This window comes from Amblyraja radiata, chromosome 14 (assembly GCF_010909765.2).
Source record: "Amblyraja radiata isolate CabotCenter1 chromosome 14, sAmbRad1.1.pri, whole genome shotgun sequence".
NCBI lineage: Eukaryota > Metazoa > Chordata > Chondrichthyes > Rajiformes > Rajidae > Amblyraja > Amblyraja radiata.
The window spans coordinates 40,747,106-40,764,165 of NC_045969.1; the positions used below are offsets into that span (position 1 = coordinate 40,747,106).

Below are 17,060 nucleotides of genomic sequence, written 5' to 3' on the forward strand. Positions count from 1 at the left end.
CGTTTGGGTTTTAACTTTACTGTCAAACATGAAAATAATAACTCGACAAATATCCACTTCATTCCTTATCCCCATTCTAGATTTGTGCTTGGGGATTAGGAAATATCTCAATACACTGACGGCATATTGATTAAAAGCAGTAGTAATAGGTTTTCACTTGATCTGCATTAACCATTATATAGAATGAGTCATCAATATGATTAAGCATGCCGTAACATGTTCTTTAATGCTTCTTTGTTAAGCATTCCTTAATAGTTGATTTGGCGGCAACATATCACATTTTATAAAAACAACATGGTCATGCCATATACAGTGTTTAATAATTCTAGATCAACTTTCAATTCCAGATGGTGGTCCAGGCTACATGAGGAGTAGCAGTTGTCCTGGCTTGAATGTGCCTCGGGACCAGCTCTACTCCACCTGCCCCTCCCAAAAATATCACCAAGGAATAACTTCACATTAAACAGATATTTTGCAAAGATCATTATTTTATTTATCTCATGAAATCAACACTGTACATGCTCCATTGCATTCAAAAAAAATAATCAGGTATTCCTTGTTAAACCCTGGAGGTAAGCTCATTAACTTTCAAGCATCAACATGTACATCAATTATTTCAGACAAATGTTGGCTATACAGTGGTTTTAATACAGATAATAGGCCTTGTATTCACTTTTTTTAGGCAATCATCCAACCCTTTGAGAGGCAAAGTTTATCCAGTTTGCCATGATTTATTATATACCTCCATGGATCTACAATCAAATTTGTAGCACCAGTGAATCCTTTCTTTGCTCTTTTCCATGAAAGTCTGTGCCGTGACTCAATGAGAATATTTTCATACCAAAGAAAAGCAATTAACTCCTTTATAGCCCTTCTGCAACTTAGTGTTGGTGTGGGCAGTAACATTATAGAATTGTTTAATAAATGTTCACTCAAATTAAGCCCTCTCACACAAAAGAAATAAACAATGATTGATATCTTATTCAGCAAATTTCATCTGAAATGTGAAGATAAAATAAAATCAGCCTGCTGGAGGAAGAACAAAGATAGTTCTCATAGGCATGTTATGTAGCCTTCCAGATTCCACCGTCAGTTAAACCAACTTTTGCTTTTCAGGATTCATTAGATAATTTCAGTCTGTCACTGCTTCCGAGTATCACTACACCTTGGATATTTGCACTATCACTCCTTTTGTGAATTAATCTCCCCTTCCAACCTCATGATACCCTGGGTTCTTCATCTCCCATTCTTCTGGATGGTTAAATCTGCTTAGTGGATGTATTTCCAGTTTCAATCAAAGACCATCAATATGAAACATAATATTTTCTCACTCCGCAAATGTTATCTGGTCTGCCAAGTGTTTCCAACATTGTTTTTTTTTTTCATATTTCCAGCAGAACTTGCATTTTGATAACTTATTAGATAAATATCCAAGTGTTTACCTCTTTCACGTTTCAAAACATGTTGCTCCACACGGTATCCCCTTGAACCTTTTAATCTCTTCACCCACTAATCCCACAATTGTATTTGTATTGTATTGCACAATTGCAATTGTATCTCTAATCTTGTTTCTTCTCCTCGACCGAGCTTCAAAACCGGCACTCTGGGTAAATGGGATCTCCATACATCAGCTCTCTTCCCACCCAATGTATAAACGTCAGCTTATGTACATTGAACACCTGCACCAGAACCAAAAGATCATGCTGCAAACGCAATGCCCTTTTCATGATACGCCATACTAATGAAAATCTCATGGGTGGCAACAAGCAAATAGACACAGAACAGAAACAGGCCCTTTAGCCTAAATTGTCCTTGCCAGGACAGGTTTGGAGGGATATATGGACCAAACTCAGGTATGTTGGGCCAAAGGGCCTGTTTTTATGATATATCACTATGACAGCAGTCACACCCACCTGCATTAGGCCCATGTCCTTCTAAACCTTTCCTATCCATGTATCTGTCCAGATATCTTTTAAATGTTATACTTGCCTCAACTACATCCTCTGGCAGCTCGTCCATATACCCACCACCCTATGTGTAGAAAAAGTTGCCCCTCAGGATTCCCTCCAACCATAAACCTATATATATATATACGTCCCTCACCCGTGGTGTGCAGGAAAAAGAGGGCGTGGAAACCATCGGGGGCGTTGCCCTTCTCACTTAAAGAAAACATAGCCGTCCCGTGTACCAGATTAGGCTGAGAGCAAAACTAAAATGCAACACAGACACACACGGAACTGCAGACGCTGGAATCTCGTGTAAAATACAGTGTTGAGCCCCGACCCGAACCATCGCCTGTCCATCCCCTCACTGATGCTGCCCGTCCCGCTGAGTTCCCCCAACATTGTGTTTTATTACAAAAAATAAATAAAACTTTGGCAAAATGGTTGACAGCGAGGGGGAAATGGCGGGGTCAGGTTGGGAAAGACGAAGCTCAATCCAATTGCTGGGGGGGGGGTAATGATTCTGAAAAGAGGAGGAAGGAAAAATACACAAATATGTAGCGACTCTTGCAGAGACCACCAGCAATTATTTTACCCCGACCGGGTTGGGGAACATTTGGATGCGGGCTCAATGAGATGGGACTGGCACAGCCGGTAACTCGGGCGGCCTGGCACCGGGACAGTGGTTTCAGCGCCGGTTCCATATACCCTTCTCCTTCTTCCTACTTTGGACTTTGTTAGTCCCAGAACAAGCGTTTAAAAGCGGCCGAGGGTGTGCGAAGGGTCGGAGGCCGAGCGGCGGGCTGGGTTTGGCGGCGCGCCGCCATGAGGGCGCCGAAGCTGGGGCAAGTTTGGGGTCTCCCTTTCTCTCTCCCCCACTTGTGGCCTGAGCGCACTTGCTTCTTCCGCATTTTCCTAGGGGTTAGACTCTGACGTTACGTATTACGACGGCGGCGGCGGCAGCGAGGAGCCGAGCAGAGTCGGAGCTCCTCCTCCTCCTCCCCGCAGCCATCAAACAACAAAGCCTGATTGGCAGCGCTAGGCCCAGCCCGGCCCGACCCGCCAGCGCTCGGCCCAGCCAGGAAAGGCTCAGCCTGAACCCAAGCCCGGGAAGGAGTCGACACGCACCCCCGCTATCGACCTCCGCCCGCCCGACGCAATCACCAGGTAAGGGCGAAGGCGCCGATCGGGCGCCCCGGCCGCCTCCCTGCAGACGCGCGGCCGCCATCCCGGTCATGGCCGCTCGCCTCTCCGCCCGACTCCCGCCGCTGGACTCAATGGCGGCTGGTAGGCCTCGAGGAGGCCGCATTAGGCCTCAAGCGGCCAGACAAGCGCTTCGCTTCGGGCCGAGGTTTAGGCCGCACCGTAGATATACTCAAACCATGAGGGGGGGGGGGGATTGTATTATACATTGTTATGTTACGGTGAGGGCGTCGACGAGGCCGGTGTTTTCTGTTTGTTTTGAGATGAGTGTGGGCGGTGGAGAACTGCAGCCGCTGCGGCCAAGGCGCTTTGTGCGGCCGACGGCGGAGACAAAATGTCGGCGGTTGGGGGCAGGGCTCGCGCCGGGCGCCATCTTGGCGGCGAGCGTTGTCTCTCTCTCTCTCTCTCTCTCTCTCCCTCTCCCTCCCTCCCCTCTCTCACTGTGTCACTGAGGGGCAGCACGGAGTCGGACCTAACCAACCCGCGCCCGCCTTACCTTCATCTTGTCCTCTCCCACATCGGACGTCGGGGAGAAGAGCGGGCGGGCGGGCGGGAGCGTCATCTCGGGGGGGGGGGGGGAGAGGGTTAGCGCTGTGGAGAGGATTTTTTTGAACAACGGATTCGCGACCGATTTAAAGAGGCAAAACGATTCGCGCTCAGACGGTTCATCCCTCCTGAAAATAAGACACGAAATGCTGGAGTAACTCAGCGGGACAGGCAGCATCTCTGGAGAGGAGAAGGAGGAATGGGTGGTTTCGGATCGACACCCTTAATTGGACTCCCTCGCTCCAGGCCGCTGTCCCGAGAGTCGGCGGCTCCCGACCTGGCGCCAATCTCCTCTCCTCTCCCCGCCCCGGCCGCCATTGCCCAACATGGTTGTCGTCACGGCGGCCCTTTCGCCCCCGCCCTCCCTTCTCTTCTGTCAATGGGCGCCAGGCGTTTGCGCGCCACTTTGCTCCGGCGGCCATTCGCATATTGAAAAGAAAGACAATATAGGAGGAGGGGGGCTCCTGTTGCCTCTCATTGCAAGACGGCGACCCTGCCCGGCGGGGAAGCAGCACCGTCTTCATCCCAGCTCCTTGCATGCCATCCTCTCACATACCCAGCAATTTTTTAAAAAGGAAGGACAATTTGTACTTCATGAACCTGGATTACTTGCCGCCCCGACCTGTGTGTGTAAATATGGGTCCATGCCAAGGATGTGCTAATGTTTTCCCAGTTCAATTAAATTATATCCTGGTGGTTTTGACACTCTTTCGATGAAGCAAACGTCCCATTTCATTCATGTATTCCCCCCCCGCTTCTGAACCTCGTTTTTTTACGAAAAACGGTCCGGACTCGAAACGTCGTTTGTCCATTCTCCCCAGAGATGTGCTGTTGAGATCATCCAGAGCATGTAGACACAGGGAACTAGGCGCTGGTTTACAAAACAAACACAAAGTGCTCGAATAACTCGGGGTCAGGCCGTTCATCTCAAGAGCATGGGTAGGATACTCTCATCTTTAATTAGTATCCTTTTTGGCCTATTTGCCATAATTATTAATAATAAATACTTTATTGATCCCCTCAGGGAAATTCAGATGTCCAAAAGCCAACAACCCCACACATTCAGAACGAAAGCAGACAATAAATACAATATGGACAATATCTGAAAGCAATAAATGCTTAAAAAGACCAAATAATTCACTATTAAAAATGCAAAGCATCCCCATACAGCCCAATAAAATCTAATAGCTGTAGGGGTGAAGGATCTCCTGAACCACTCCGTTCTACAGCACAGGGAGAGGAGCCGGTTGTTGTTTCGTGTGCTCTTTTGACCCTCCAGAATTTCATGGAGGGGGTGCCTGGAGTTGTCGAGGAGGACCAGCACCTTGCTCCTCATACGACTCTCAAGCACATCCACCACAGTCCACTCTCTCTCCTCTCACCCCCCCCCCCCCCCCCCCCCCCCCCAGCACTGAGCTAGCTCGTTTTACCAACTTGTCCAACTTCTTGCTGTTTTTAGCACTGATGTTGTTGCCCCAGCAGACAACAGCGTAGAAAATGACACTTGCAACCACAGTGTAGTAGAACAGGTACAGCATGTCATTGCGCACATTGAAGGATCTGAGCCTTCTGAGGTAAAAGAGTGCTCTGTCCTTTTTTATAGAGGACTGGTTGACTGACCAGTCCAGTTTGTTATCAAGGTGCTCTCCCAGATATTTATATGTCTGAACCACATCAATGTCCACCCCTGCAGTGTTAACCGGCTGAAGGGGGAGCTTGGACCTGCCAAAGTTAACAACCATCTCTTTGGTCTTGGTTGTATTCATGATGAAACAGTTCTCTTTACTCCAGACACAGAAAGCACTGGTCAAGTCCCTATATTCCTACTCATGTCTGTTCCTTACACATGCCACAATCGCTGTGTCATCTGAATATTTCTGTATGTGGCATGTGTCAGACTTATACTTGAAGTCTGCAGTGTACAGGGTGAAGAGTAGTTTACATTGATTTTTACCTCAAAAGCAGGCAGTGTGCTTTTTATAATTTGCCAATTTGTGACAGGCCTTTAATTTCAATTGAGTTAAATATAAATAGGACTATTGCAGTGGAATGGACAGTGGGGTTGCAGTAACAGGTTTGGAGCAAGAGATCTGAAGAGTGATTATGAACATTTGCATGAAAAATATTAGCTTATATATATGAATTAGGAGCAAGTTATCATGATTGATCGGATTGTAAACTCAAATTTTGATTCTCATTTGCTCCCCATAACCATTCACACTAGTATATCAAGATGCCATCTTTGACATAAAGTATTAAAACGTTTTGAGAGTCATCCACTAAAATAATAATAATATATTTTATTGTCATTGCACGTCAGTGCAACGAGATTTAGTATGCAGCTCCAACCGATGAAAAAGAAAAGTAAAATAAATAAATAAGCTGTGTGTCGTGACCATCCGAGGGAGACAGTCCATGGGGGGGGGGGGGGAGGGGGGCACTCAGCAGGGCCGGTTCAGAGCCGCTATAGCTCTTGGAATAAAGCTGTTTCTGAGTCTGGAGGTACGGGCGTAGAAGGCCTTGTAACGTCTGCCGGAGGGAAGTAGTTCAAACAGTCCGTTACAGGGGTGTGATGAGTCTTTATGGATGCTGACGGCCTTCCTGAGGCACCGTGTGTGGTAGATGCCCTCCAAGGCTGGTAGCTCTGTCCCAATGATCCTCTGCGCTCTGTGGACGACGCGCTGAAGAGCTCTCCCCTCCGCCTCCGTGCAGCTGAGATACCACACAGAGATGCCATACGTTAATATGCTCTCTGTGGTGCAGCGGTAGAACGTTGTCAGCAGCTGTTGGGGCAGACCAGTCTTTTTTAATGTCCTCAGGAAGAACAGTCGTTGCTGTGCCTTCTTGACCAGCGCAGCGGTGTTGGTGGACCATGTGAGGTCCTCTGAAATGTGAGTGCCCAGAAACTTAAAGCTGGACACTCTCTCCACACTTTCCCCGTAAATGGAGATTGGGGCGTATTCTCCATTATGGGACCTCCTGAAGTCAACAATCAGCTCCTTGGTCTTGGAGGTGTTTAGTGACAAGTTGTTACGTGTGCACCAGTCCGCCAGGTTCTGCACCTCCGCCCTGTATTTTGTTTCCTCACCGTTGGTGATCAGCCCAATCACTGTTGTGTCGTCTGCAAACTTCACGATGGTGTTGGTGTCGAATGCAGGAACACAGTCGTGATTGAAGAGGGAGTAGAGCATGGGGCTTAGTACACAGCCCTGTGGTGTGCCGGTGCTCAGGGTGATAGTGGAGGACAGGTGCGGACCCAGTCTCACTGCCTGCGGTCACTCCGTCAGAAAGTTCAGGATCCAATCGTATATCGGCGAGCTGAGGCCTAGCTGGTGGAGTTTGGTGGTGAGCTTGGTGGGGATGACCGTATTGAATGCAGAGCTATAGTCAACGAAGAGCATCCTCACGTACGTGCCCTGTCTGTCCAGGTGAGTCAGGACAGTGTGAAGAGCCAGAGAGATGGCATCCTCTGTTGATCTATTTGCCCTGTATGCAAATTGATGAGAGTCCAGTGAGGCAGGGATGCTGGATTTGATATGGGAGAGGACCAGCCTTTCGAAGCACTTCATTGGGATTGGAGTTAGGGCAACCGGGCAGTAGTCGTTCAGGTTGGTGACTTTGGACTTTTTCGGCACCGGCACTATGGTGGCTGTTTTCAGGCACTTGGGGACCGTTGCCAGAGATAGAGATAGATTGAAGATTCTCGTGAATACCTCCGCCAGCTGTACAGCACAGTCCTTTAGTACCCTTCCCTGGACTCCATCCGGGCCTGCAGCCTTGCGTGGATTGATCCTACGCAGAGCGCACTGTGAAAGAGTGACTGCAGAGCATAAAAACGTGCAGAGATGTAAAAAGCTAAGTTTAGGAACAATAATTACAGGAAAAGACAAAGAAGACACAAACCACCAAAGAAAAAATGGGAAACCAAAGATTATTCTCGAATGAGAAATTAAGAAATTTTGGTTCATAAAATATTAAAATAGCAAATGGGAGTGTACCTCAGTCAATCTACTGAACGTGACTGCATATTTCCTGTGAAATCAAAGCGATCCCAATAGGTTCCATTGATTTTTAACTTCCCAAGGTTGAATAATATGATCGTGGAATAAAAAGTGACAAAGACACATTAAGAATGAAGATATAAGATTAATGTTTGGGATAGCAATCTGCCAGGAGTGGTGTTTTATGTGCCTGAGAGAATATATTGCTTTCTCCAATCTCAACCCGCACCTGTTGTGTGACACCAGCCACGTTATTTGTCAGAGTCTATGCTCTGATCTACCTTTCATGGACCCGTTTTCCGCTTGGCACATTTGCCCGTGTTTTGATCATGCCCAATCTCCTACTTGCCTGGCTTCCAGAACACATGGGAGCATTACAACAGAACCTTTACAAGCACCAGGTGTCAGATTTTCATTCACATAGAAGTAGTAGAAATACAGATTCCATCAAGTAAATCAACATGAGAACATCGTTTGGGTGTGAGAAAATATGAAGACATTGGACACTCCATGTGCTGAAAACTTGAGCAAACATAAAATGCTGGAGTAACTCAACAGATCAGGCTGCATCTGTGGAGTGAATGGTTTAACGGCATTTCGGGTTGGAATCCTTCTTCAGTCTGAATAGGAGTCCCGACCCAAAACTTCACCTGATCACCTTGAGCACTTTTTTCATTTGGGTGTGCGGAAGTGTTGTCTTGAGTGCAATAAAGATAAAACTTAAAACGAATGCCTAGAATTTGGCAAAAGCAAGCAATGTTCAATCCAATTTTATGCTGTGTTTTAAGCAACCCTTGAAAACACTTTATACACACACTTGTCCAAAGTATTACAATGCTGGTTGTCAATGGTTCACTTGTTACAGTATTGAGAATTCAAGTTTTAATTAAAAAGTACTGTCAAACCTCAATGTGCATGCTCTCTGTTGGTAACAAAAGACTTCTCTGAATGATCATTGCAATTTCCAAAAGTAAATCTAACTGTTGGGAACACAGGAACAAGAGTGCCATCTAGCACCATATCGTCTTCCTACATGTTGAACAACAAATTTGCCCGTTACACACAAAAAAAATTGTGCAATTCTGCACGGAAGATAGGGAATATTCTGATGCTGGAAGATTGAAATAAACACTAATTTGGAAATATTCAGCAAGTCAGTTGGCATTTGTGGAGTGTCAGATAAGATGACATTTATGGTCTGGGCCTTCAATTGGAGCTGGAAGGTAAGGCAGACGAATGGTTTGATCAGGGACTCATGCCTAAAACATTTGTCGACCTTGTTTCTCAGTGACACCGCCTTGCCTGTTGTGGAGTAGATCAGCTGACCTGAAATTCCTGTATGTGCCCTTGCGTGATGCATTTACTTGGACTGCGTGTAGCGAGCCTCTCACCAACCCTTTGTTCTGTCAAGTCGGCCAGTGAGGTCTGCAAGATGAGTGGGTAGCAGGTAGTGTGGAGCTGAGGTCTTAGACAATAGGTGCAGGAATAGGCCGTTCGGCCCTTCTAGCCAGCACCGCCATTCAGTGATCATGGCTGATCATTCCCAATCAGTAACCCGTTCCTGCCATATCTTCTGACTCCGCTATCTTTAAGAGCCCTATCGTGCTCTCTTGAAAGTATCTAGAGAACCGGCCTCCACCGCCCTCCGAGGCAGAGAATTCCACAGACTTGCAACTCTGTGAAAAAGTTCCTCGTTTCCATTCTAAATGGCATACCCCTTATTCTTAAACTGTGGCCCCGTGGTTCTGGACTTCCCCAACATTGGGAACATGTTTCCTGCCTCTAGCGTGTCAATAAATAATCTTATAAGTTTCAAAAAGATTCCCTCTCATTTCCTTCTAAACTTCTAAACTCTTGCCCAAAAAACAACCTTACAGTTTAAATCAAAGTTAACTTAAAACACAAAAGCACTTTGAAATAACTTAAGCTGAATTCAACTACAGTAGAATAGTTAACAAAGCTTTCTCTTTGGCTTTCAGTCATGTGCCTTTTACTGAGGAGTGGCTTCCGTCTGGCCACTCTACCATAAAGGAATGATTGGTGGAGTGCTGCAGATATAGTTGTCCTGAATGTTTCTCCCATCTCCACCAAGGTACTCTGGAGTTCTTCAGAGCGACCATCACCTCCCTGACCAATGTCCTTCTCCCTAATTGCTCAGTTTGGCCAGGCGGCCAGCTCTATGAAGAGTCCTGGTGGTTCCAAAGTTCTTCCATTTAAGAATGACGGACGCCACTGTGCTCTTCGGGGCCTGTAATGCTGCAGAAATTGTTTTATACCCTTCCTCAGATCTGTGTCTCGACACAATCCTGTCTCAGACGTCTACGGACAATTCCTTCGTCTTCATGGCTTGGGTTTTGCTCTGACATGCACTGTCAACTGTGGGACCTTATATAGACATGTGTATGCCTTTCCAAATCATGTCCAATCAATTTAATTTACCACGGGTGTATTCCAATCAAGTTGTAGAAACATCTCAAGGATAATCAATGGAAACAGAATGAACCTAGGCTCAATTTTGAGTGTCATAACAAAGGGTCTGAATAGTTGTGAAAATGTGATATTTCAGCCATTTTTTAATTAGTTTGCAAACATTTCTAAACTATTTTCACTTCTTCATTCCAGGGTATTGTGTGTTGATTAATGATTTTTTTTAAATTAATTTTATCAATTTTAAAATAATGCTGGAACATAACAGATTGTGGAAAAAGTGAAGGGATCTGAATACTTTCTGAATGCACTACATTCTACCACAGTGGCAGACTAGGATGCTAGCCAGATTAAGTTAATAGTTTATCTTCTCTCTCAGGTACAATTGATGTTCTCAGTGGAAGACCAGTAACCAAAAGGATCATTAAGTGCATCTCTTAGAATTTCTAGAACAATTCAATAGATGGATAAGGGGGTATTTCACTTTCAAAGGTGCTGACAATATATAGGATGCAATATTAAACTAAAACCCGTGTGCCCTCTAGTGGATGTAAAAAGATTGGTTGTATTACATTCTAGTCTTAGTTTCACTGGTGTACTGATCAATATTTATCCCTTAATACCACCAAAAATAAATTATCGATACACTACCTCATTGCTAAAATCTGTGAATTGTAGAATTGCTGTCAGTTCCCGAACGTTAACAATAAATAGAGCTTTTGCTTTAATATTAGAATTTTCATTTGTCAGAAATTCTCTCACTGTCCTTCTTATTGGTTAATTTCCCTGACATTACTATTAACATTTGTATTTTTTATAGTGGATACTTATTTGGTGTGCAGTATTTAACATCAAACCCTTTCAATCATCATAAAGAGTTCATCTTTATTTGAAATCCTGCTGGCAACTTGAACGTGTACGAATGTTTTGTTACAATTCATTAACATATATTCATCTTGTCGAGCGGGAAAGCCTTTCGCACTCATGGAAGTGCCGGGAATCCCTCATATCTTGCGACGTATTATTTTTGAAATATAGGCTATCTTGCATTCTTGTGGACTGGAGGGTAGAACTATCTAGTTCCTGTGGACTGAAGGGTAGCTGATGTAACCCCACTTTTAAAGAAAGAAGGGAGAGAGAAAATGGAATTATACACCAGTTAGCCTGACATCATCGGTAGTGGGGAAGATGCCTGAGTCGATTATTAAAGATGTGATGGTAGCGCATTTAGAAGGCAGTGACAGGGTCGGTCAAAGTCAGCATGAATTTATGAAGGAGAAATCATGCTTGACTAATCTTCTGGAATTGTTTGAGGATGTAACAAGTAGAATGGGGGAGCCAGTGAATGTGGTGTATCTGGACTTTTAAAAGGCCTTTGACAAGATCCCACACAAGAGATTAGTTTGCAAAATTAGAGCACATGTTATTGGGGACAGGGTATTGACATGGATAGAGAAGTGGTTGGCAGACAGGAACCAATGAGTAGAAATTAACTGGTCCTTTTCAGAATGGCAGGCAGTGACAAGTGGGGTGCCGCAAGGCTCAGTGCTGGGACCTTAGTTATTTACAATAAATATTAACGATTTAGACGAAGGAATAAAATGTAACATCTCCAAGTTTGCGGATGACACAAAGCTGGTGGCAGTGTGAGCTACGAGATGACTTTGATAGGTTGGGTGAGTGGGCAGATGCAGTACAATGTGGATAAATGTGAGGTTATCCACTTTGGTGGCAAGAACAAGAAGGCAGATTACTATCTGAATGGTGTCATATTCGGAAAGGGGGGGGTGCAATAAGACCTGGGTGTCCTTGCACATCTGTCACTGAAAATAAGCATGCAGGAATAGCAGGCATGAAAGCAAATTGCATGTTGGCCTTCATAGTGAGAGGATTTGAGGAAAGGAGCAAGGAGGTCCTACTGCGGTTGTACAGGGCCCGGGTGAGAACGCACCTGGAGTATGGTGTGCAGTTTTGGTCTCCTAATTTGAGGAAGGACATTCTTGCTATTAAGGGAATGCAGCGTAGGTTCACCAGATTAATTTCCGGGGTGGGGGACTGACATATGATGAAAGAATGGATCGACTGGGCTTATATTCACTGGAATTTAGAAGGGATCTTATTGAAACATAATATTCTTAAGGAATGGGACAGCCAGAGAGTTGTGAATCTGAAATTCTCTGCCACAGAAGGCAGTGGATGCCAATTCACTGGATGTGTTCAAGAGAGAGTTAGGGCTAACGGAATCAAGGGAGATGGAGAAAAGGCAGGAACAGGGTACTGATTCTGGATGATCACAGTGAATGGCGGTGCTGGCTCAAAGGGCCGGATGGTCTACTCCTGCACCTACTTTCTATGTTTCTATGATAGTTTGAATGATGTGATCCAATTCAGGTACAGTAAGTGAGATTCCTGTGGTTCAAATCACTTTAGCAAGTGTGTATAGATTTTGAGGCATGAAGTGATAAAACTAATTTTATCTTTACTCCCTTATTTTCACCAGGTGGCTCCATCATTTAGGTGCTTCCAACTGATTGCAACCAAAGGGTGATCGACATCCATACATGCTGAAAATAACTATTTTAAAAGGTAAGTAATTAAGTCTGAAGGAATGTGTTTTTAAATAATAAATCGGAAGAGTCCGAGCCGAGCAGCGATCCCCGCACACTAACACTATCCTACACGCACTGGGGGACAATTTACAATTTTACCAAGTCAATTCGCATACAAACCTGTTTGTCTTTTGAATATTGAACCTTTTTGGAAGCCCGCTCAGAATCACATATGTTTCAATTATACCATCTCTCATCTTTCCAATCTCCAAAGAGTTTAAACAAATTTAACTCCAATCCCTCGCTCAAGGAATCAATTCATAAATCTGTTTCCCACAGTGCCAAGGCACACAATCCTTTCTAAAGTAAGAAGACCAAGCACAAGACTTAGGCTCAAAACTTCTTTCACGGATTCACATTGGTCATTCTCATTAAACATGTTTTTGAAAATCTAGCTTTTTAATTTACATATATATCTGCAGGCTTGGTAAACTAAAATTCCTTTCTTTGACAGCTTATTGAAAGTTTGAAGGAAGGTCGAGCTAAGGTAAGAAATATTTTATAACAACATTTAATGCCAAACACTAAAATGGTGGTTTCAGTCAAAAGACACATTTGTTTCCCGTGTTAAGAACAAATATATTTTGGTTACATTGATTAGTTTTTATTGCATGATTATTTGTGGTGAATTCACTGAGCTCTAACCTCGATTCTTACATCTCGTCAGTCTGTTGTTTAATAATAATAATAATGGATGGGATTTATATAGCGCCTTTCTAATACTCAAGGCGCTTTACATCGCATTATTCATTCACTCCTCAGTCACACTCGGTGGTGGTGAGCTACTTCTGTAGCCACAGCTGCCCTGGAGCACAATTAAGCCATTCGGCCCATCAAGTCTGCTCTGCCATTCAATCATGGCTGATCTTTCTTTCCCTCTCAACCTAATTCTCCTGCCTTTTCCCCATAACCCTTGGCGCTCGTACTAACCAGGAGCCACAGGTTAAGAATAAGGAGTATGCCATTTAGAACGGAGACGAGGAAACACTTTTACTCACAGAGAGATGTGAGTCTGTGGAATTCTCTGTCTCAGAGTGCGGTGGAGGCTCGTTCTCTGGATACTTTCAAGAGAGAGCTAGATTGGGCTCTTATAGATAGCAGAGTCAGGGGATATGGGGAGAAGGCAGGAACGGGGTACTGATTAGGGATGATCAGCCATGATCACATTGAATGGCGGTGCTGGCTCGAAGGGCCGAATGGCCTATTCCCGCATCTATTGTCTATAATCAAGGATCTATCAATCTCTGTCTTAAAAATATCCATTGACTGGGCCTCTACAATCTACTTTAGCAATGAGTTCCATAGATTCACTACCTTCTGACTGAAGAAATTCTTCTTCATCTCCTTTGTAAAGTTACGTCCTTTTATTCTGAGCCTATGGCTGCTGGTCCTAGACTCCCATTATACACACAATACAATTTATTTGTCACTTGATACAATACAATACAATACAATTCAATTTATTGTCATTTGGACCCCTTGAGGTCCAAACGAAATGCCGTTTCTGCAGCCATACATTACAAATAAATAGACCCAAGACACAACATAATTTACATAAACATCCATCACATTGCTGTGATGGAAGGCCAAAAAAACTTTTCTCTCCACTGCACTCCCCCCCCCCCGATGTCAGAGTCAAAGTCAAAGCCCCCGGCGGGCGATGGCGAATTGTCCCGTGGCCATTAAAGCCACGCCGGGTGATGCAAGGTCGCACACCGGGTCTTGATGTTAGAGCCCCCGTGCGCTCGCAGAGACCCGCAGCCATTCCAAGCCGCGCGGGGCGGTGCTGTAAGGCCCCGCTCCAGGAGCTCTTCAACCCCGCAACTCGGGCGGGAGAAGTCGCCGTTGCGGGAGCCCGGAAAAGCGGTCTCCCTCCAGGGACCCGCGGGCTCCCGGTGTCACTGTCCGCCAAACCCGCAGTTGCAGCCACCGAATCTCCGGGGGTCGGGCCGCAGCAGCGTCCACCACAGCTCCACCCGCTCTGGACTCGGCCAGCTCCGCGACGGTGAGGTGAGTAGTCGGCACCACAGCCCCCGGTCTTCCTGTTGGAGGCCGCTCCTCGTTGCAGCCCCAACGACAACGGAGACCCGACAAAGAAAAGGTCGGGTCTCCCGTGCAGGGAGAGATTTAAAAGTTACCCCCCCCCCCCCACACCACCCCCACCCCCCCACACACATACCCCAACAAAAAATAACAAAAACTACATAAAAACATAGACATAAAATAATAAAAACGCAGACGGACTGCAGAGGCCGCTGCTGACGAGAGTCGCGCCGCCTACCGGATCCTCATAGAGGCTCAAATGAAATGTTGTTTCTGCAGTCATACACACAAGAAAAAAAGACCCAAGACACAACACAATTTACACAGACATCCATCACAGCGCATCTCCTCCTCGCTGTGATGGAAGGCAAAAAAAATTATCTCTCCCCTGCACTCCCCATTCCCCTCCTGATGTCAGAGTCAAAGCCCCCGGCGGGCGATGGCAATTGTCCCGCGGCCATTAACGCCGCGCCGAGTGATGCTAGGCCGCGCTCCGGGTCTTGTTGTTGGAGCCCCGGCGGGCGCTAGCAAAGTCCCGCAGCCGTTGAAGCCGGCCTTGCTCCAGGTACTCCTCGACCCCGCGACTCGGGCGGGAGAAGTCACCGTTGCGGAAGCCCCGAAAAGCGGTTTCCCAGCAGGGACCCGCGGGCTCCCGGTGTCACTATCCACCAGACCTGCGGCTGGAGCTTCCGAATCTCCAGGGGTCGGGCCGCAGCAGCGCTCCACCCGCTCCGAACTCGGCCAGCTCCGCGATGATACGTAAGTCCGCAGCTCCGTGACTGGAGCCCCAGGTCGTTCCTGCTGGAGGCCGCTCCACGTTGCAGCCCCAACGACAACGGAGACCCGACATGGAAAAGGTCGGGTTCTCCGTGCAGGGGAAAGATTTTAAAAGTTTCCCCCGCCCCCCCACACACACACATACCCCATCAAAAAAAACAAACTACATTAAAACAGGACAAAAAATAACAAAACGACAGACGGACTGCAGAGGCCGCTGCGACGTGAGTCGCGCCGCCCACCGGATGTGGAAACATCCTCGCCACATCCGCTCTCTCCAGGCTATTCACATAGCTGCATAAGACCTAGTTCCATCCTTGTCTATATTTAGTCATCAGCAATGAGTTTCTTCCCATGTTCCAAACATTACCTCTTTTTTCCCCCAATAATTTGTACTTAGAGCCTTCTATTTCTAATATTTTGCATCAACATCATTTAAAATGTAATATTAGTTTCGACAGAGGACATTCTGTTTTGTTTCACTATCCGTCTTGATCTCAAATTGATAATATACCAGATTTTTGCTCACCTCTAACAAAGGAGGGGGAAAAAACTTCCTCCAGGAAAACATTTGGAAAATTAAACCCAAAGTGGTTTGTTAAGATTTGTCATATTTGATCCCGTGAACTTCTGACATCACCAGCACTAATATCACATTTCTTCACCTCCCTGAAATAATGTCACTGTGGCTCTGCTCATTTGAAACCCTGATCCATGCATACTTTACATCAAGATTTGATTATTCTGTAATCTTTGTTCTGTTCTCCATTGTAGACAATAGGAGCAGGAGTAGGCCATTTGGCCCTTCGAGCCAGCACCGCCATTCACTGTGATCATGGCTGATCATCCACATTCAGTACCCCATTCCTGCCTTCTCACCATAGCCCCTGACACTGCTACCTTTAAGAGCTCTATCTAACTCTCTCTTGGAAGCATCCAGAGAATTGGCCTCCACTGCTTTCTGAGGCAGAGAATTCCACAGATTCCCAACTCTCTGCGTAAAAATGTTTTTCCTCATCTCCGTTCTAAATGGCCTACCCCTTATTCTTAAACTGTAGTCCCTGGTTCTGGACATGGTTATTCAAAACTTGGCCCTAAAACGTTCCTTCACTTACCAAAGCCCTAAGTCCTAGAATGGGTTTTCAAAATGTTTCTGTCTGTCTTACTTATCTTTCCTCCTTCCAGAACCAGCTTTAAACTACTTCTTGACATTGATATGTTAAAATTACTTCTTGAAGGAGAAAATAATTATCTCCAATATCTCTCTAATATCTACATCTGTGAGTTGGAGTCAGCTTTTCTTTCTAAATATGTTAATAAATTAAAAACATGTAAATAAGACAATTTATGACTATGACTAATGACTATAAATTTATATTAAGACAACAATAAGACTACATTTATGCAGCACATTTATGTAGCAAAATTCCCAAGATCTTGTAAATTATCATCGTTCATGATTTAAATCTCAAATAAAAATATGAAAAAAGGGGTGAAATAAATATTTATTT

General features: G+C 45.3%; 1 protein-coding gene and 1 long non-coding RNA gene across 7 annotated transcripts in view; one reads left to right on the forward strand and one right to left on the reverse strand.

Annotated features, from left to right (window-relative positions):
• Positions 1–470: 470 nt before the first annotated feature.
• LOC116980702 lies at positions 471–4,028 on the reverse strand. Its single transcript, XR_004414044.1, has 2 exons — positions 3,354–4,028; positions 471–2,446 (listed from the first exon to the last, which is right to left on the reverse strand). It is a non-coding gene; the product is annotated as an uncharacterized LOC116980702 (long non-coding RNA).
• zfx (zinc finger protein X-linked) overlaps positions 2,444–17,060 on the forward strand; it is a 36,104-nt gene continuing 21,487 nt past the window's right edge. For 5 of the 6 annotated variants that reach the window (XM_033033160.1, XM_033033163.1, XM_033033162.1 and 2 more), the window contains exons 1-3: positions 2,444–3,110; positions 12,621–12,706; positions 13,184–13,216. The gene's annotated coding sequence lies outside the window, so the exon portion shown is untranslated. Of the gene's footprint in view, positions 3,111–4,011; positions 4,632–12,620; positions 12,707–13,183; positions 13,217–17,060 lie in introns of those variants that run through there. The other variant, XM_033033161.1, reaches the window with a different exon arrangement.